The sequence below is a fragment of the Desmodus rotundus genome, chromosome 9 (assembly GCF_022682495.2).
Source record: "Desmodus rotundus isolate HL8 chromosome 9, HLdesRot8A.1, whole genome shotgun sequence".
NCBI lineage: Eukaryota > Metazoa > Chordata > Mammalia > Chiroptera > Phyllostomidae > Desmodus > Desmodus rotundus.
Window position 1 is genome coordinate 38,212,071 of NC_071395.1, and position 20,797 is coordinate 38,232,867.

A 20,797-nucleotide genomic window follows, 5' to 3' on the forward strand; every position below is an offset into this window, starting at 1 on the left:
CGGGCAGGGCCAGGGCGCCCATTCTTGCCACTTCCACTCAACATTGTCCTGGAAGTTCCGGTCATGGCAGTGGGGCAGGAAGGTGAAATCAAAGACGTCCAGACTGAACAGGAAGGAGGAGAACCATGTCTGCACTTGCAGGTGTATGACCTGGTATAAAACGTCCCCAGTAAACATTGCACATCAGTGGTGCAAAGCTCAACAGGCTGCGTAGAAACCTACAGGCCTCTGCAGTCCCAGCTCTTTCCTAAGTTTGGAGGGGGTGGGGGAGGGGCCGGAGGGTATGACGGGAGTCCTGCTGAACTGCAGCTGGCCTTTGTGTCCTAATTAGCTTGCTCGAGGACAACCAAAGGGCATCAGATGAAAGATCGCCCTGAGATAAGTCCCTGATGGGCTGTCTGCAGAGAGACAGGTAGTAAACAGACCTCTTAAAATACGTCATGAGGTCTTTTTGCCTTTTTTTAAAAAAGTCAATAGCTGACGAGGGCGGGCAAAGGGCCTGTTCCTTGGCTGGGAACAGTGTGGGGACAGAGGGCAGCTGGAGCTGGACACCGGCCCTGTGGGAACACTATCCCGTCGGGGGCCGTATTTCTTCTCCGGCCTCCTCTGACCTTCATTCCAAGCTGCCTGCTGACGTATCTATTCTTGGCTGCTTCTTGAGAACCCCAAACTTCGGGCAACCAACTCGTCCTGGTGTTAGCACTCCGAATCCTGCGTCCTGGGAGCCCTCGGCCCAGCAAACTGGGACAGTGGGTCACCCCATAAGCTCCTCCAGCTGGTCATCATTCCCCACAGGCTCTCTCGCTTGGCTGCATAGCACCATCTTTCTCCCTGGTTGCTCAGGTGTGACATGGGGGTCCTGGGCTGTCCCTGGGGCCTGCTGCTCCTCAAAGCCTCCCATCTTCCTCTAGACCTTCCCACACTGTCCCCACCTCTGCCGCTTAAATCCGGTCCCCTACTCTTGTGTCCAGGCCATGGGAGCAGTAAGGACGATGAAACACTGACCCCTGGGCCCTGGGTGCGGAGGGTCATACAATGTCTGTGAGCGCTGCAAACACACTGCAAGGCCGCTGAACCCTGAAAACACCACGCTCAGGGAGAGAAGCCAGACACAAAAGGCCACACAGTGTGTGATTCCATTTATGTGACACGTCCAGGACAGGCACCTCCAGAGACAGGAAGTGAATTTGTGGTTGTCAGGGGCTGGGGAGAGGAATGGAGATAAGCCGGGGGGGGGGGGGGGGACTGCTAATGGGGACGGGGTCTCCTTTGGGGTGGCGAGAATGTTCTGGAACTGTTTAGGTAGTGGTGATGGTTGTAAACTCTGTAAATATAGTAAAACCCATGGAATTTTACACTTAAGATGGTGAAATGTATAGTATATAAATTTTCTCAATACAGCTGTTAGAAAATAAATGACAGGTAACAACAGTAGCAGAGGTTGGGCCCTTCATCCAAATGGGGTTTTGAGCACATTGGCTTTTAAAAGCATCATAAAAAAATAGAAGTGCTACGGCAAAAATAGAACAGGTAAGGGAGAGAAGGAGGTCAACTTTCAAATTCATCAGGCATACAATCATTTTCATATATTTTTATAGACACAGAAACTGAGGCTTAGAAGTGGTAGAATTATGTGAACTATAGCTTGATAAAACGGTCTTATCTGTTTATCCATCCATCCATCCGCCCACCCACCCATCCACACACGTAATGGAAATGGCAGAACTGCAAACTAGAATTCAGAACTGGTAAACCACGGTCCATTACTATTCTCATCCTTTTAAAATGTCAGTACCTGTTTTATTTTTCAAAGTTGAACACAATTGTACATTGTTCCCTGGATTCCTGATGCTCTTGGTAACCTAGCAACTCGACATCACTTAGAGAACACAGCGGAACATTCTTGCCCAGAACATTCGACTCAAAAACAAGCGTTCCGCATTCAGCCGGCCTGTGAGAGCCAGTGATGTGGATGTTAAAAATAATCTCCCCTCCTTGCCACTTCTTACAGGATTTGTAAGGGACACTCCTACGTGCTGATACTATTTGCCAACATGCTACTTTGCCTCCACTCGTCCTGTTTTCTCTCCCGTAAGACGCCAGCGACACACGTGGGTCCGCACGCTGTGGACCCCCCGGCCCTGTCCAGGAGAGAGGGGCTGCTGCCCACCGCCAGTGTCTGCAAAGACCTGCCTGGCCTGCAGAGCTTCAGGGTAAACCTCGCTTTGCTGAAAAGCCCTGGTTGAAATCAGTAGTGGCATTTTAGACAAAAATGGGATTTCTGCTTTTTTTTTTTTTTGGCATTTTTAGATTTTTCTAGTAAGTTGTTGCTTTTGAAATCACAGATTAAAATAGGGCTTAGACCAGGGATTGAGGTGGAGTGACTGGAACCCACATGCACGGCTGGTGGGACTGTGAATGGGGCAGCCACTGTGAAAACCAGGACCAAGTGCCCTCGAAAGGTGCAACACAGACTGGCCACGGGCCCCAGCAATGCCACGTCTGGGTTTGCACCTAAAATAAGTGCAAAGCAGACCCTGAAAGCAGGGTCTTGGAGACAAATTTGCACGCCCGTGCCCATAGCAGCACCAGTCACAATGGCCAAAAAGCGAAAGCAACCCCACCAGCGCGCGTCAGGAGACCGAGAGGATGAGCACAGCGCGGCCACAGTGCACTGCTGTTATTCAGCTGTCAAAAGCGAGTTCTGACACCCGCTGCAACGTGGACCAGCCTCGAGGAAACCACGCCCAGCGAAGTAAGTCAGACACACGCAGAAGGACAAATCCTGTGTGACTCTGCTTACATAAGGTCCCCAGAGGAGTCAGATTCACAGAGACAGGAAGTGGTGGGAGCCAGGGGCTGGGGGAGGGCCATGGGGGCTAGTGTTTAATGGGGACAGAGTTTCAGTTCGGGAAGATGAGAAAGCTCTGGAGGTGGATGGTGGTGATGACTGACTGTACAATGAAGTAAACGGACATAATGCCACTGGCCTTTATACTTAAAATGGTTAAGGTGGGCCCTGGCTGGGGTGGCTCAGTGGTTGAACGCCGGCCTGCGAACTGAAGGGTCACTGGTTCAATTCCCGGTCGGGGCAAGGCCTGGGTTGCAGGCCAGGTCCCTCACTGCGGGGTATGCAAGAGGCAACCTTCTCTCGCATATCGATGTTTCTCTCCCTTTCATTCTCCCTCTGTTTCCCTCTCTCTAGAAAATAAATAAATAAAATCTTTTCAAAAAATGGTTAAGGTGGTAAATTTTATGTTATATGTATTTTACCAGGGAAAAAAAAGTGTGTGTGTGGGTGTGTGTGTATGAAAGGCCAGGACCGTCCAAGGGCCTCATCGTCAGGAGAAGAGAGGCTGGACAAAACACTAAAAAACTCACCCACTGCGCAGAGATATACTAAGGTTTCCCACCTCTTTCTGGAGCCTACAGGCTTCTCTGAGGATCAGCGGCCACAGTCCTGCTCTCACCCCCGGTAACTTAGAACCTGGAGCTAAGAAACCAACATAAAATGTGGTCCACACATTTGGGGAACCTACGAGAAACCAAACCACCAAGAAGGGACACGGCCTCAACCCAACCCGTCGGGGTCCTCCTAGCCGAAGCTCAGGATGACCCGTCTGCTACGCACGCGCGTCCTTCCACACCTGCAGCCGCACGGGGGCGTGTGCGCGGGGAAGTCTAGAAAGCAGATTTCAGAGGTGACATGGGAGTGATGACAATGACAGGGCAGAAGTGGCGTTTACTTACTTAGCGCCTACTCTCATCAGGCTCTCTGCTTAGCTTTTGCCCAAGTTCACGACAACCCTGTGCAACCGATGGTCATTATTTCGCTGGACAAATGCAACGTCCGTTCCGCCTTTGATCAAACCAGGGCGCAGACACAAGGGGACACTGAGAACCTGGCCCAAGACTCAGAATTAAAACCTGTCCGCCTCCTGTCCACCCATCAGTGGACGCTCACCCGCTCGGGGGTGGCATGTTCTGGGGAGCAGGTCTGCCACAGATTCCCTCTTCCTCATGCCTGGACTGTTAGATTTGTTTATAAATATATTCTCCACGGGGGGGCGGGGGGCGGGGATCAATTTTCGAGAAAGCGGGAAAAATATTACTCTTTTTAGGTATAAAGCCCAGCTGTATAGATAGAACATGAGCAGATGCTACACCTGTGCTGTTACATTTCACAGGGGTCCCGCGCGGAGAATTTTTTCTTATCAACTCCTTGATTACCAGAAGTTCAGCTTTTCCCAGTAACGAGCCACCTGCAGAGGTGAACAGTTGAGATTTTGTTAAAAGTATCACTATGAACTCATAACGTTTCGAGATATGAAGTGTCTCCATCCCCTGCTGGCATCATTCTTTCTGGTGAGCAATGAGAAGACAGAGCCTCAAAAAGGGTCCTGCGGGGGTGACCGGGAACAAGAAAACACAGGCTGAGAAAACACTGATTTGTATTCAGCTAGTATCACTTCTGCATTAATTTTTTTTTTTAGTAAAAGGGAAAAACTGGAAGCTGAAGGAAAAGGTCACCTCACTTTGGCTAGAAATAAGTTGTTTCGAGAAGCATTTCCAAAAATGGGAAGTTGAGTTTGCAGAGTACCACGAGCACTGGTGACGGACAGCGGCTGCAAAGAAGGGGCAGGCCTGGCTGGGGCAGTGGGGCCCCAGTGTTGGCGGGGAAAACCAAATGCCACGGGGGCCCGCTGCGGGGAGGGGGGGGGAGGTGGACACCTGGGCCCTGCAGGCTGTGCAGGTGGGGAGTGGGGTGTGCTTTCAGGGGCAGTTCTGGTGCACAAACGCCACGTGGTGGTTTGTGAGACGGCCAGCCCGCCGGCCCACTGTCCTGGGCTGACCTCAGGCAGCGCTGCAGTTTCCCTTGCTGACTCGGGGAAGGTCTGGCTTCTGGAACATCTCTGCTGAGATCTGAGGTTTCAATCTCACCAAAATAAACACTACAGTGGCGCACCCCTTCCTGCAAGCGGGGGCTCCGTGAATCCAAACAGACCAGGTGGGATTGGAGAGCATGTCCACGGTCTCCAGGGAAGTGAGCGCTCCCCTGCCGGCTTCCGGGGTGCAGAATGCAGGTGCTGGATCACATCGCGTCCCCGCTGTAACCCCGCGGCAGGTGTCCCACCTCTCCAGCGGCACCAACTTTGAGGAGGTCTGGGCATTTCTCTAAGGTTCTGTGATCACTGAAATGCGGGTTTGAGCTGCAACAGCGAAGTTTGGAGGCAGCGGGGAAGCCCTGGTGGGAAGGCATCTGTCACAAAGGAAGGAGCCTTGAAACTCCAAGAGGCAAGGACCCTGGGGGTGTGGGGGGTGGCACGGAGCGGAGGCATGGCCACCAGGGCACACCCGCAGATCTCAGACCCCAGGGTGTAGGAACTTTCTAGAATACAATTCTCCTCTCAGCACTGCTGACATTCAGGACTGGGTCCTCCTGTCTGGGGCACTGGGCGGGGTGGGGGTGGTGGCTGAATAGCATCCCTGCCCCCACCCACTGGATGCCAGGACACCCCCAGTCATGATAACCTCAGATGTGCGCCCAAATGTGGCCCAGTGTCCCCTGGGGGCAGGGCCACTCCAGATGAGAGTTCTGGTCTAGAGGGACTCATGACCCGCGAGCGAGCAGCTTTCCTGTGCTGATTCGGTTCCAGGAACGTCCACCATGCACCTACTGAAAGGCTGGTCTGCGGCTCCTGCCCCCTAGCTGCACAGCCCTAGGCAGGCCAGCCAGCTCCTTGGGCCCCTGGGACACCCTGCAGGGCTGTGCGGTCAGCGCCCCACATGGAGCTTGCTCCTGGAGAGGCCCAAGCGCGGATAGATGGACAGACAAACAAACATACAGTGCAGAAGAGCGGACATGGTGGTGCGGGGGGTCCAGCTGACACCCGGTAAGTAATATGTATGCTACATCCTTTCTCTCAGTCTCCAGAGAAGGCACACAAATGGCCAATAATCACATAAAAAGATGCTCAACCTCATTAGGTAACTACCAGGGAAATGCAAACCAAACCACAAGGAGATGCCACCCCACACCCACTGGGACGGCTGGAACCAAAGAGACGGACAGTGATGGTGTTGGGCAGGACGCGGCGCCCTCGTGCACAGCAGTCGATTAGAAACTGTGTGACGGTTCCTCAAAAGGTTCCTCGTGGAGTTTCCACATGGCCCAGAAGTTCCACTTCCAGGTGTCTCCCCAAGAGAAATGAAAACCTATGCCCACACAGACGCTTGTGCCCACAGCAGCACTGTCTACGGCAGCCGGAGAGTGCCAGCAACCCGTGTCCCTCAACAGATGAACGGATAAACTCCATGTGTCCACTGACACACTGGAATATTACTCAGCCATGAAAAGGGGGAACACTAACACTGGCTACAATGTGGAGGGGCCTTGAAAACACGGAGCTCAGTGAGAGCAGCCAGACACAAAAGGCCATTTATGTGAAGTGTACAGAACAGGCAAATACTCAGAGACGGAAAGTTGATTCGTGGTTGCCAGGGCTGGGGGAAGCTGGGAATGGAGAGTGACCACTGATAGATACAGAGTTTCTTTGCTAGCAGGGACGGCAATGTTCCAAAATTGAACCCTGGTGATGGTGGCACAGCACTGAATACACTAGCAAGCACGGAGTTGTACACTTCAAATATGTGACCTGGGCAGTATCTTTATAAATCTGCTACATAAAAATATGTACATAACTGTACTGAGAAGGAATTACGGGGGAGGACATGTGAGAGGGAATGCAAGGGGCATATTTTGGGAACTCCCTGCACCTTCCATTCAATTTTTGCTGCGCAGCTAAAACTGCTCTAGAAAATAAAGTCTGTTTTTAAAAATATGACTGAGGACCCCAAACAGCATGCATTAAAAAAATTACCTATTTCTGCCCTGGCTGGTGCGGCTCAGTGGATTGAGCAAGGGCCTGCAAACCAGAAGGTCAGCAGTTCGGTTCCCAGTCAGGGCACATGCCTGGGTTGCAGGCCATGTCCTCAGTCGGGGGGCGTGTGAGAGGCAACTGATGGATGTATCTCTCACACCTCAATGTTTCTCTCCCTCTTTCTCCCTCCCGCCCCCTCTCTAAAAATAAATAAATAAAATCTTTAAAAAAGAATTACCCATTTCTAAAATGTTAGCAGGACTACATTGTGAAATAAAAAGTAACAGCCAAAAACAATTGTTTTAGGGAGAGGAGCGGAGTTGTTTTGCATTTTTGCAAATCTTCTTCATGTCTGGCTTAACAGGAAACAGATGGACTCCCCTATCGGCTACTGTGTTCAATCTGCGGTGATCCCACACTCGCGTAACTGCTGGAAAGCTCCAGCGAACGCCGGTGAGGCGAGGGGAGCAGCCGCCGACAGTGCGTCACGTGAGCGGGGAGAACTCTGCACGCAGACGTCTTCTCTCCCTTTCACAGATGGAAACGAGCTCACAGGACGTGTGTGCGCTGCCCGCACCCACGGAGCGCAGCAGGAGTCGCTCCTCCCGCCTGCTCCATTCTGTCCAGGTGGTCCGGGGTACATCTGGGACTCGCGCCATCTCCAGAGTCCTTGGACATAAATATGTCACCCCAGATGACCTCGACTCAGTGCGACAGGCACTGGACCGCCCTGCCGGCAGAGCGAGGAGAGGGCGTCCAGCTCCAGCTCCCGCTGACTGGCAGGAACACGTGCGTACGTGCAGCCTCCGTGCAGCATACGTGTCTGTCGCCCTGCTCTGCCGCCGGCGTCCCTGCTGCTGGGCGGCAGGAAGAGAGAGACGTCTGCAGGAAGGGAACTGATGTCACCTTCCCAGTGCAAGATTCTGTCAAGGAAGAGAAAAGGCAATGGCATCCTGGACGGTCGGTCCTTCATGCTCCTTCAGGGAGTATCCCGGAGGCATGTCCAGGAAGGAAGCCCGCTAGGCCCGAGATGTGCTTCTGATGGAGGCTGAACCTTCTGACTGAGGCTGAACCATCTGCAGGCTCTGGCTTCCCTCTACCCGCCCCCGACACTCTTGCAAAGCCACAGCCTCCCTTCGGGGCCCTCAGCAGGAGCTGCCAGCAGAAAAGAACAGTCTGTGCATCGGCTCCACGCTACACCAGCCCCTCCAAGTAGGCAGAGACAATGCAGGCACAGCTGGTGCAATGGGTCTGTGAGCAGCAGGGGCGCCTAGGGCGGGGCCCTGGAGCATCTGAGCACAAGCTCCAATGTAATCGTAACAGCATGTGCTGCCTCCAACGGCATTCTGAGAATCTAAATTCATCCCAGACACCCCGGCTGCGGCGCAGAAGCTGATGTGGGCCCCAGGCAGCGGGCCACCCAGTCTTCTCAGATCAGAATTGCCTTTTACAGCCAGGGTGACAGTTAAGGATCAGAAGGGGTCAAAGGGCAAGAGAAGTACTAGATGTGTAGGGCCAGGAGGAGAGACCTGCTAAAAGCTGACACCCCAGAGCCTAGACTCTGGGCAGGTGCTAAGCACAGAAAGGCCAAGAGGTCACACAGGTCCTGGGACTGGCAAGCGTGGAATGGCAGGGCCTGGGTGGGCATTCCACTCCGTACTCCGTACTGCACTCTGAGGGAGGGGGCTTTGCCCACCTTCTCTTATTTGTAAAGAGGGGTGACATGCTTTGTGCCACCTGGCAGAGCTGAGGTTCAAAGGCAGATGTGCTGTGTCCCTCCCATCCCGCTGGCTGGAGAGGAGGCAGCTGTGGCTCTCCAAGCTGTATACGCCAGATGGAGATGCCTGAGGACTCCGACCGTCCGGGGCTCGCAAATGCAAACTCAGGGCAGTGTTTTCAGAGCCTGGAGTGGAGGCTGCCCGAAAGTATGCAGGGCTCACGCTTGCGGGGCGGAGGCTAAATTCAGGAAACGCAACTATCCGGAGAATGTGAGTGGCCAGCCGGGGGAGCAGCCTCTGCCTTTGGGGGGGAGGGTGTGAGTCTGTCTTTATTCGTTGTGCACAGACTTTTCTTTCGGTTTTTGGTAGGACTGCCGAGCTGGGAGGAACGTCAGTGTTTGTCGCACCTCGACTCACTTCACAGATGGGGGAGCTGAGCTGGTAAGTCGGGCGTTTTTTGTGTTTTTTTTTTGAGAAATTGAAAGTTTTTGCCCTTGCCTCAGATGGTTGTGTGAAGGCCTTTCCCACGCCCTCACTTCCCAGTGCATCGCGAGGGTCTGTGCCTCCCACCCGCCACGGTCAGGGATGAAGGTGGCCTGTTGACATGGTTTTCCCAGAGAGCTGACGGGTAACGGTGGGAAGAGTGAAGTCCAGCTGTGGCTTCCCTCGCCCTGAGAGAAAGCTGGCCACAGGGTGGCCCCAGGAAGGCCCTAACTCTGAGGGTGAATTAGGTACAGTGCCTGGCATGCAAACCTTTCGTGCCGTCGATCTTCGTTTCCTGGGGCTGCTGCAACAACTCACACTGATCTGGTGGCTTAACAGCAGAAATGTGTTCTCCCAGCTCCGGAGGCCGGAGTCTGGAACCAGTGTCACAGGGCTGTGCTCCGTCTGAAAGCTCCAGGGGAGCATCCTTCCTGCCTCTCCCAGCTTCTGGGGGCTCCCTTGGCTTACAGCCGCATCGCCTCACTCCCCGCCTCTGTCGTCACACAGCTGGTATCCTCAGTGCTTGTCCAGTCACCCTCTGCCTTCCTCTTCTGGGGACACTTATGACTGCCTTAGGGCCACCAGGGTCAACTCCATCACAGTCCTTAGTGTAATGACACCAGCAAAACCTTGGCATTGGCGGTAACCTATTGACAGGCGCAGGGATTCAGGACCTGACAATTTGGCGGCCACTCTCCAGCCAACCACAACTCGCCTTTTCAGGATAAACACATGGGCTTACAGGACAGGCCCTGCCCCCAATATGGGCCAGCAGCCAGGAGGTCTCCATGGGGAGATGTTTCTAGGAGCTGGGAAGAGAGAAGGCAGCTGCAGCAGCGAGCAATGGTGGTACTGTCTTTCCGGAGGATACCCCGAAACGAAGACAAGAAGGCTCCCGTTTGGACCGATGAGAAAGTTCCAGAACTAGATAGCAGGGATGGTTGTACAATGCTAATGAGTTGCCACTTTATTTTTTTATTTTTTAGAAGTTAAAAAATATATATTTTATCAATTCCAGAGAGAGAAAGAGGAAAGGGGGTGGGGGGGAGAGAAAGATCAATCAGTTGCCCATACGCACCCCGACCAGGGACTGAAGATGCAACCTAGGAATGGGCCCTGACCAGGAACTGAACCCGCGACCTTTTAGTCCTCGGGATGATGTTCCAACCAACTGAGCCACACCAGCAGGGCAGGTTGCCCACTGTAAAAAGAAAAATGAAGATGGGCAACTAAAATCGCCTGGAGTCGGCCTCCATCAGGAGCTCAGTCCGGCACCGAAGCAGCAGTGTGGTGGCCGGTTACGCGGGGGGTACCGGGCTGAGCCTGGCAACCACCAAAAGCTGGTGAGAGGCTCTCTGGGCAGCACCCACCTTCATGGCACCACCGAGACGGGTGGCAAAACCGGTTTGCCTCAACGGGCAGCCAGAGGCACTCCGGCAGGAGTCACAGAGGGGGCTCAGCAAGTTCCTGAGGGTCTGAGGTGCAGCTCCTCGAGCCAGTGCCTCGGATCAGGTGGCATTTGAGAAGAAAGGTTAGGCTGAGCCTAACATGACAAAGAGCAAACCACAGTTTCAAGCCCCAAAAGTCAGGACACCGTGCAGGTGGAGAGGAGGTGGAGGGGAGAGGGGGAGGACTGCGGAGGAGAAAAACTGAAACCTGAGAGTGAGAACTGATTCAGCAAAGGTGCTGCCCACACATGACCTTCGCTGTGAAAAATAGAAGCCCTGCGCCACGCACGAGCAGGCCTGTAAACCAAAATGCCACACGGGCCAGGGAGGCCTCTGCGCTTGCGCACACGTGGACAGGTGCAGATTGCACGTCAGAGGCAGATGGATAGGCCCGAACCATGGGAGCCGAGGGCACAGCACACAATGATCCCCAAGTGACGCAGGCTTGTAATCTGGAGACGGACAGCTGGCTCACGTGTCCCCGGAGGCAGGCACACCTGTGCTGTCTTGGACACGTCCCAGGGACCCGCGGTGGGAATGCTGGCAGAGCTCTCCCTGCTCCCATCGGACGTCCTGGGCCAAGGTGCTTGGGGCTTTTTACAGCAGAACCACTCACACCCAGCAGGTGCGTGTCTGTGTCAGGTACTTGCCTTCACACCTGCAACAGTGGCAGTGGGGAAGGGGGGTCTGGCAGGACAGGGAGTGGCGGGTGAGGCACTCAGCGTGGTGACAGACAGAAGAGGACACGCAAACACCCAGAGGTCAAGACAAATGATATTTTAACACACCATCACAAAAAAGAATCAAAACCAAGGACAAAATCCACACACAACAAGCATCGGCAGGATTGGCAACGGTGCCGAGTCGGAGACCCACACTGGAGCCTGACGCCAGAGGCAGGACCGGAAGGGCTAATCCTGTCTTGACTTAAAAATTTGAAACTTGGCTCATCACAGATGTTCATATTGGCTTTGGACTTTCAGTGGAAATAATAAATAATGTTACATTAAAATGCTTTATGCCCTGGCCAGGTGGCTCGGTTGGAATGTCACCCCGCGCACCAGAAGGCTTCGGGTTCGGTTCCCGATGGGCACACACAGGAGGCAACTGACTGATGTCTCTCTCACGTCAATGATTCTCTCTCTCCCTCCCCCTCCCCCTTCCTCTCTAAAATTGATAAAAAGTATCCTCAGGTGAGGATTAAAAAAGTGTTTTACTTTGACATTAAGTCAAATTAGAATTAGATTAAATAAATAAAATGAGTTCAAATTAATTACTTTTTATTTTATACTAAAATATTATTTATCTTGATCACTGAGGTATTTAGTGTGCCCTGAGATTTTGTGTGAACACCTCTCCTGCCAGCCCCTGGCCCCAGCACTGGGGTTTGGGACCCCAATATCTCTGAAAGGGGATGCCCAGCTCCCCTCTCTGAACCGTTTCGGCCATTTCTAGAATCCTAGCTGTGCAGAGTGGCCGATGGGTTGCAGTGATGCTTGCGCAGCTTGTCCCTGTGTCCAGCACCCAGAAGGGTCCCACCTGCTAACCTCCACCAGGCTGCAGGACCTGGAAGGGGTTGGCACAGCCCGGAATGACCTGGATGGAACGGGGCCCAAACTGTTCCCCATTAATCCAAAAGCGGAGGGAGTGAGCAGCAGCTGGCGTTATTTTTTGAGGCCCCACTTCCTCGTCAATGAGACAGGGATGATGAGAAAGGCCACGGTGCTGGGGCTCTGGGGGGTGGCACTGCTGGGCACGTGCAGCTTCTCCACGAAGCCAGACTATTCTCTGTCTGGGCCTGCCAGGGCCCGCAGGACAAACCCCCCAGAGATGTGGGCTCAGGGCAGGAGGTCCCCAAGATACCTGCAGCTGGATGCACCATGCTGTTGAGAGGGATGTCCCTCTAGACACTTCTGAAGAGAGTCCTGGGTGGGGAGGGGAAAGAAGAGGAGGCCCTGGCCTCTCCCCAAGTCAGCAGAGCCTCCCTCTGGGAAAGTTCTGCCACACTGCCGCCCCACGAGGCTCCGAGGAAGCACGTCAGCACTTTCTTAGAAAATCATTTGTTCTGCAGATGGCATCAGCCCTGCCTGGCCCTGAGCCGGGGAGTGCGGCCAGGCCAGGTCGGCCTCCCTCCTGGCACCCGACTCCCCTTCCTCCTCAGGCCAAGTGGAATTCCAGCTCTCAGGAAGTGAGGCAGGAGGTGCCACCCGGAGGTGCTGGTTCCCATCCGGGACCCCTCAGGGCAGGAGTCCAATGTCTGGTGCTAGGGGGTGAACTGTGTCACTCCCCCAAATTCCTATGATGAGGTCCTAACCCTTGGACCTCCGAATGTGACCTTATTTGGCAATAGGGTCTTTGAAGGTATAATTAGTTAAGATGAGGTCATACTTTGGAGTAGAGTAGCCCTAACCCAATACGACTGGTATCATTATAAAAAGGGAAAACTTGTACACAGACATGCACACAGGGAACTAGATGGCTGTGTATGTGACAACAGGGGCAGAGGTGACGCATCTGTAAGCGGAGGAACACCAAGGACTGCCAGCGACCACCATAAGCTGGGAGAGACGGGGGAACAGATTCTCCTTTGCTGCCCCAGAGGGAAGCAGCCCTGCAGACAACTCAACCTCGGCCTTCTGGCTTCCAGAGCTGGCACAGAATAAACTTCTGCAGCTTCAGCCTCCCAGCGTATGGTGCTCTGTCGCCGCCAGCCTAGCAAACCAAACACTGGGTCGGTACACTGGAAAGGCCCTCAGAGCCCAGGCTCACAGGCTGTCCGTCCTGGAATGTTCCGGTGGGACGCTGGCAGCGCCCCGGTGTCCACCCCCAAAGCCTCAGAGGTTGCTACGGTTGGATCAAGACGTGACATGTCAGAAAAAGCACTTCGCAAGGGCCTCACCCACAGTGGGTGGGCTTGGGCGGCCTAAGGAAACATAAGGAGGACCAGATTTAACTTTTGCAAGACGCTGTACCGTTTCAGAAGGGCTGGCACCAAGGCAGGGCTGAGTTGTGCTTCTCCCAGGCCAGGTCTGGGTTCCGTGCAGCCGAGGGTGCAGATACCTGTCTTCTGAGCATTCAACCTTAGACTCTCAGTTCCCAAAAGGCAGCGAAGGGAAGAAATTCAAGGCCAGACTCGGAGCAGACAGTTGGGGCTGGCTGAGGGCCAGCTGGGAGAAAGGCTATTGACTGGCTAAGCTTGCCACAAAGGCCTGGCCAGAGACCTCGCTGGCCCTAGTGGCGTTTCACACTCTGGACAGGCTGCCGGATGGGTCCTCCTTCCCTGCCTGGCTTCCGAGAAGCAGCGCTCCCCCTCCACCCGTGTTGTGTCCGGTCTGCCTCCACCCAGACCCTTATGAAGCCACTCAGTTGAGTGATCAGCCCCTGGCGAGACAGTCTCAAACATGCACAGTGGGAAATGATGACCGAGAATGAGGATCGCAAATGTCTCCGCGCAGACTGACTTCAGGGGAGAGGAATTCCGCCGGCGGGTGTCTAGACTGCGGTGTTTCTGGGACGCCGGAACTAGGAGCCAGGAAAGGCACCCACTGGGAGGGCGGTGCTGCCACCTGGTGTCTGTGCCTGGAAAGACCACAGGGCCTGGTCGGAGCAGCACATCAGGTAGAACCCAGGTGCTGGGGTGTGGCAGTGCACCAGGGGAATGGGGGGCTCCGCCCTCCTGGGGCTTGCAGCCTGGTGGGGAAGGCTGTACAAAACCTGCATTTGTTTAGGGGGAGTCCCCCTGGGTCAGGGGCTTCCATTACATTCCACAACCATCTGACTACAGAGATCCTAGGAGGTTGCACATATTTAAATACAAACACTGAGTGGGAGGAAAGAGGAGGTGATTCACAGATACTGGGGTTCACACCGTCTATCAGGGATTTATTCTGGTATCTATTGTGAGCGGGGATCAAATTAAATATTTTTCCAAATAATTAACACAGGGTCTCCTCCTGGGCACTGCTGACACTGGCCCATCCCGGGCACTATGGGGTGCTGAGAAGCATTCCTGCCCCCCCCAGCTCGATGCCAGGCGCACCCCAGTGAAGGCGACCACAGATATTCCCAGCCAGCACCCAGTGAATTGTACTGGGTTAGAAACACTAGCCACAGGTAATTATTTTTGTTACTGGAGCCAAACGCCCTTTCTCGCTAGGCAGGAATCTTCCAGGCTGCTGGCGTCAGTGGTACCCTCAGAGTCCCTGTCCTTCCACCTGTGAGAAGCCTCTCTTCAGGGCTGGGGTGAGGCCACATTCGAGGTGTGGGGGGACCAGGGAGGACAGGGATGAGGGCTGGAGGACACCCACCTGCTCGACCAATCAGACAGCACAGGGAGGGGAGGCAGGGTCCAGGTGACGGATGGTCTGAGAGCGCAGAGGCCCCTCGGACAGGGGTGGGGCAGAGGCTCGCCTGCTAGTTCAGAGGGGGACAGGGCTGCACCCAACCAGGATGGGGAGCCTCTCTCTGGATAATTCCTTTTCTGAATTTGTTTCATGGCCGTTAAGTGACCTGTTCCCCTCCAGCTTCACCTGGCTGCCGGACCATGCAGGGACTTCTGCCAGCCCGGGGTCTCTTCCTCTGTACAGTTATACAGAAAATTGTATTTCACAGTTGCATCGATGTAAACACGGCTATAAACCAGGCTGGTTCGTGATTACACAGTCATTAATAGATTGTTCATTTTTGCCCACTGGTTTTAAAAGGAGTTAAAATTATTTATTAACATTTGGATCAGCTGACAAACATCTCCCTGGGCCCAAGGCCTCCTGCACGGAACGGCTGCAGCCGTCCCGCCGAAGTGAGCTTGGCTGAAACTCACTTCTCATGGAGGCCACCTCCTCCCCTGGGACTGGGCTGGGTGAGCCCAGCCACGACTCTCCCGGGCACCCCTGGACATCTTCATTTTGAAGTCTGGGACTCTACCCTAGATCCTTCTCAGCCCTGGGTGACTCTGCCCCCGGGGACACCGGGTGGTATCTGGGGACATCTGTGCTTGTCACACTGAGGGTGCTCCTAGCACCGAGTGGGTGGGGCCAGGGATGCCACTCAGCAGCACACAGTGCCCAAGACGGCCCTCCACAGAGAGTGTCTCGGCCCTACGTCAGCAGTGCCGAGTGCAAGCCCCTCACGACGCTTGTCTGCCCCACTAAACTCAGATCCTGAGGCTCGTGAACTGGTTCCTGAACTAAAAGACTCGGATCGGGAGCTCGCTGAAAGCTGCAGTCACCGTGACATCTGAAGGAGCAACACAGGCAACACAAAGAGCCGCCTGAGAAGGCAAGTCCCCTGGACCCACCCCAGGGCTCCGCAGGAGGCAGTCCACTCACTCGTGAGGGTACCATGTGTCCCACAGAGGGACAGGCCACTGCAGGTCAGCGAGCACGTGTGGGAGCTGACTCAGCGGGAGGAACCAGGGAGAGTGGGGAGGCAGTCCTTCGCTGCCGCCGAGCAAGGTCACTTGCCGAGCAACTCCAAGTTTCCCAGCGGTGCTAAACGTTATAACCCAATACGCATGTGGTTAATGCAGGGTCCCCCTTGGCACTGTTGACATCAGGGCCAGTCATTCTATGGGGGGATGTCCTGGGCACTGTGGGGTGCTGAGCGGCATCTCTGGCCCCCACCCCTCGATGCCAGGGGGCACCCACAGTTGCGACACCCACAGATGTCCCTAAACAATGTCCAGTGTCCCCTGGAGGCAAAATTGCCCCTTGAGACCCTCCTGCCTTGCTCCAATAACAGAAATGACTTCAGAAGCAGCTGCTCAGCCCCTCCTCCAGTGCCCCACGTGTGCACCGGGTAGGATGAGGGTGGCGAGCAGAGCGAGGGGATGGCAAAGGTCCCGGTTTCTTGGCCTGGTGTGTGTGGGAGCTCTCAGCATAGAGGCTATGATCTCTGGCCACCCAATGCCTGGAAAGCACAGTTCTCAGCCCTCCTGCTTCATAGCCAAGAAATCTAACAGAAGAGCACTGGGCTCCGTTCCTGGCACTGCGGCTGCGTGGCTGTGCCCGACCCCAGGCTATTCCTGGCAGGTGCGGGTGGGGGAGGAATTCAGCTGCACCCAGGAGAATGGGACTCCTAAGCTTCTGCCCCCTGCGTCCCCCTCTCGTACAGCCTGGATGAGAGAAGGCTCTCACTAGGGTGACTGCTCCCAGGGGACAGTGACAATGTCTGGGAACATCTGTGGTTGTCACAATGGGCATGCTCCTGGTACCAAGTGGATGGGAGCCAGGGACGCTGTTCAACACCCCACAGTGCCCAGGGAGCCCCCTCACAGAGGGACTGGGCCCTGATGTCGGCGGTGTCGAAGGCACAGACCCCGTGTTAATTATTTGGGGAAAACTGCTCACAGCAGACGCCAGAACAGACGCCCGATGGTCAGATGGTGACCCCGGCGCCTGTGAGTCACCTCCCCTCTCAGGCTGTGTATTCCACCTGCAGGTCAGGGACACGCTGGCTGAGAAGAAAGAAGCCAAAGACCCAAGGCAGGCAGTGGGCGGGACAGGGAGCGGGCGGGCAGGCTGAGTGGCCCCAGGTTTCTGTTAGGCACAGGGGTGAACCCAAGGCCAAGGGGCCCTGTGCTCCCCACTGGCCTGCGACAACTCCCCTGCAGGGACACCCTGCAGGCAGAACTCTATTTCCCAACCTTTTTCTGGTTAGCCCAGGGGAACACACAGGCCAGCGAAGTAAACATGGACGGCCTCCAAGGACAGCCACTTGGCCTTGCAGCAGGAGGGGGACCCTCAAGGGTGCTCACGGGTGGGCACAGCCCAGCCCCCGTAAGACGGCCTGTGCAGGGAGTGGGGGAGGGGCCTGGGGCCTGATGTCCACTGCCCTGCCCAAGCTCTCTCCTCTCTGGCCTCCACAGCAGAGCTGACCCCAGAAGGCTTCCTGCGGTGCGAGGGGGGACCCTGTAGGTGCCCGGAGCCCGGCAATCAGTGGGCTCACCTTGGTTTAATGCACTGCATTCGTCACCCAGAATCTGAGTAATTTTTGGCCGAGGGGCACGTTCTCATTTTGCACCAGACCCTGAAGACTCCGTAGCTGGTCCCTCAGCTTCAGATGAGAGAATTTCTAAGGTCTTCTGGCTCCAAGCCCCGAGGACACAACTGCTTAGGATGGACAGACCCCGAAGGCCAGGGCCAGGGGCATTTGAGTTTCCAAGTAGAGAGCAAGGTGGAGCCACACCTGAGTTCAAGGCCTGCTTTAAACCCAAGGGTCCAGGGCGAGCAAGAACTGGACTCAGTGTTTTTTCCAAATAACTACCACAGGGCCCCTCCTCAGCACTGCTGATACTGGTACCACATTGCTCTCTATGGAGGGCATCCTGGGCACTGTGGGGTGTTGAGCAGCATCCCCGCCCCCCCCCATGCCAGGAGCACCCACAGGCGTGACAACCACAGACGCCCCCAGGCATCGCCATGTTTGTCAATGGGGCAGAATCACCCCTGAGTCAGTGGTTTCTAGGAACTGGGGGGAGGGGAGTGGGAGACACTGCTAATAGGGATGGGATAACTTTTTAGGGTGATGGAATGTTCTGGAATTCAAGCAATGGTTGTACAACTCTGTAAATGTACTAAAGCCACTGAAACGTACACTTTAAGGATGAATTCTATGGTGTGAATTACATCTCAATAGAACTGTTACTTAAAAAAATTTTTTTTTTTTAACTTGAAGAATTAAGAAGAACCAATCCTCAGACGCAGCCTGTCACCCCCAGAGCAGGAAGCCTGCTTCTCTGTGCTCCATCGCTAAAGTGTCTGGCCTGACCGGGACGTACTTCCGCTCTTAGCAGGAAGCAGGTGACACGCCCCCCCTGTGTGCCACTAGTCTCTACTCATTGCGCCCAGTCTCTTCAGTGTGGAAGGGGCCCCGGACCCTCCTCAGTGACCTGCACAGAAAGACCACAGGCCTCGGCTGGCCCCCGCCCCGCCCCGTGGCCCTAAGTTACCAGCAAGACTGGGAAGCGGACCTCCCTCTGGGCTGGAGGGGGCTGACAGACACCCGTTCAGGAAATGTCCGACTGACTGCGAGTGAGCCCCCCTCCAAATTCCCTCTCCCCCTGGGCTGTCAGCGGCCTGGGCGCATGGAAAGACTCAGGAAAGTAAGCGGGAGAACTGCGCAGCAATGTCAGAAAAGTATCTAGTAAGAAGCTTGCTTTTTAAAAGAGTTCCTTCAAGTAAAACAAACAGGTCTTAGATGTTGGAAAGAACAAGAAAAAAGCCGATGCACCCAAGCTGTGGCTGCAGGCGCTGTCCGGCCCCGCCTCTCTCTACGCCAGGTCTCCTGCTCACTGCCCACCGCGCCGTCCCCACCACGGTCATGGCCCTCGCCCTGTCCCCACTACAGCCTGGAGCAGGGCCCACCCTCCAGGAACCTGTGGTCGCTCAAGCCAAAATATCAACACAATATAAAAGGGAAAAGTCAAAACCGTTCCCTACTGAAGCGAATTAAAAAGATCTCAGGCAAGAGCGTCCCATTTTCAAGTAAATAAAGGCAGAGAGATTTCAAGGAGCCATCCCAGCTGCTGGTGGGCTTCTAGGACCAGCCTTGCTGCAGGACTCTCGGGCTGCCCCTGTGCTGGGGCACCCTTGGCTGGGCAGCTGGGCTTGCACACAGAACTGGCGCGGGGGGCGGGGGGCGGAGGGGCGGGCGGTGAAAATGCTGGCTCCTCTCCAGGCTGTTCTGTGACCTGGGGTGACCTCCTCTGACCTGAGTTTCCACTTTCACTTACAAAAGGGGTAATGGCTCCCCTCACAGCAGAGTGACCTTTCTGAAGGTGAGAGACGACATCTTGGCTAAATGGTGTGCACTGGGCTCGCACAAACAAGGGCCCCCAGCCACGGTGCTTTTATTTGCTGCAGGCCCGCCTCCGGCAGGACCTATCCCTCCCTCCTTCCTGCATACCTTTCTGGGTCTCTTACTGAGGGCTGAGTTCAACCCACCCTGTGGTGGGCTAAACAGTATCCTCAAATTATGTCCACCAAGACCCTCAGAAGGTTCCCCCCCCAATTCCTATGTTGGACTCCTGACCCCCAGCCCCTCAGAATGTGACTGTGTCTGGAGGTGTGGTCTTTAAGAGGTGACTAAGGTAACATGAGGCCATTAGGGTGGGCCCTAATCCAACAAGACTCGTGTCCTTTTAAGTAGGACGCAGGCACACACAGCGGGAAGACATGAGGACACGGAGAAGAAGGTCGTCTGCACGCCCAGTGGAGGCCTCAGGAGGAGCCGGCCCTGCTGACACCTCGATCTCAAAATTCCACCCTCCAGCGCAGGAGTAAACTAATCTCTGTTGCGCAAGCCCCGTCGGTGGTGCTTTACCATGGCAGCCGGCAGGCCAAGACAGCGCCCTCACTTGGAATGTCCTTCTCACTGTATACCAGGGCACATTTATTTATGCAAAAATATATTTTTCTTCCTACAGGTGTGTGGGCCCAAGTGAGGGTGGATGAGGGAGAAGCCACCTCATGGCCCAGGTCCCTGGTTCTGTGGCTCAGACCAGGCTCCCCCATGTCCCGGGGGGCAGACGGGTGACCCATAGGCTGAGCTCCAGGCATCAAATCAGAACCGAAAAGCGTTTCGTTCTCCAAAGAATTGAAAGCAGGGTCTCAAGCAGATAATTACGCACGTGTGTTCACAGCAGCACTATTCACAACAGCCCAAGGGTGGAAACAACCCAGGTGTCCATCAGGGGACGAACGGAGAAACGCAATGTGGCCCATCCGCACACTGGAATAGTACTCAGCCTTAAAGAGGAAGCACATTCTGACACACGCTACGAGGTGGATAAACCTGAGGACATTGTGCTCAGTGAAACCAGCCAAACACGTAAGGACAAATACTGCTCGATTCCACTCACAGGAGGTCCCTGGAGCCAAACCCATGGACAGGAAGTAGGTGGTGGAGCCAGGGGCTGGGCGGGGGGTAGTGTTTAATGGGGACAGAGCATCAGTTTGGGAAGGTGAGGAAGTTCCGGAGACGGACGGCGGGGACAGTGGGGACGGCGGCACGACAGAGCCAACGTGCTGAATGCCACTGGGCTGCGTAGTGAGAAAGTGCTACGATGGCAAATTTTACGTTAAGCATATTTTACCACGACAGAGAGAAGAAAAGGTGCTTCGAACACGCCTTGTTTTTGTGTGTGAGTAATGCAGCCTGTGAGTAAACACGGTAGCCCTGGTGGCCTCACAACTCGGGGGCCATCCCCAGGAGGCACCTCTGCCCAGCCTCCCCTAGGAGGCAGCTGACCAAGTCTGAGCCTTCTGGG

The 20,797-nt window shown here is 55.0% G+C and overlaps 1 protein-coding gene and 1 long non-coding RNA gene across 3 annotated transcripts in view; one reads left to right on the forward strand and one right to left on the reverse strand.

Moving 5' to 3' along the window:
• GNG7 (G protein subunit gamma 7) overlaps positions 1–20,797 on the reverse strand; it is a 117,301-nt gene that overhangs the window by 48,511 nt on the left and 47,993 nt on the right. The window lies entirely within an intron of this gene.
• Positions 8,379–19,135, forward strand: LOC123480574 (uncharacterized). The gene is made up of 4 exons (XR_006656636.3): positions 8,379–9,040; positions 14,475–14,643; positions 15,687–15,807; positions 18,205–19,135. It is a non-coding gene; the product is annotated as an uncharacterized lncRNA (long non-coding RNA).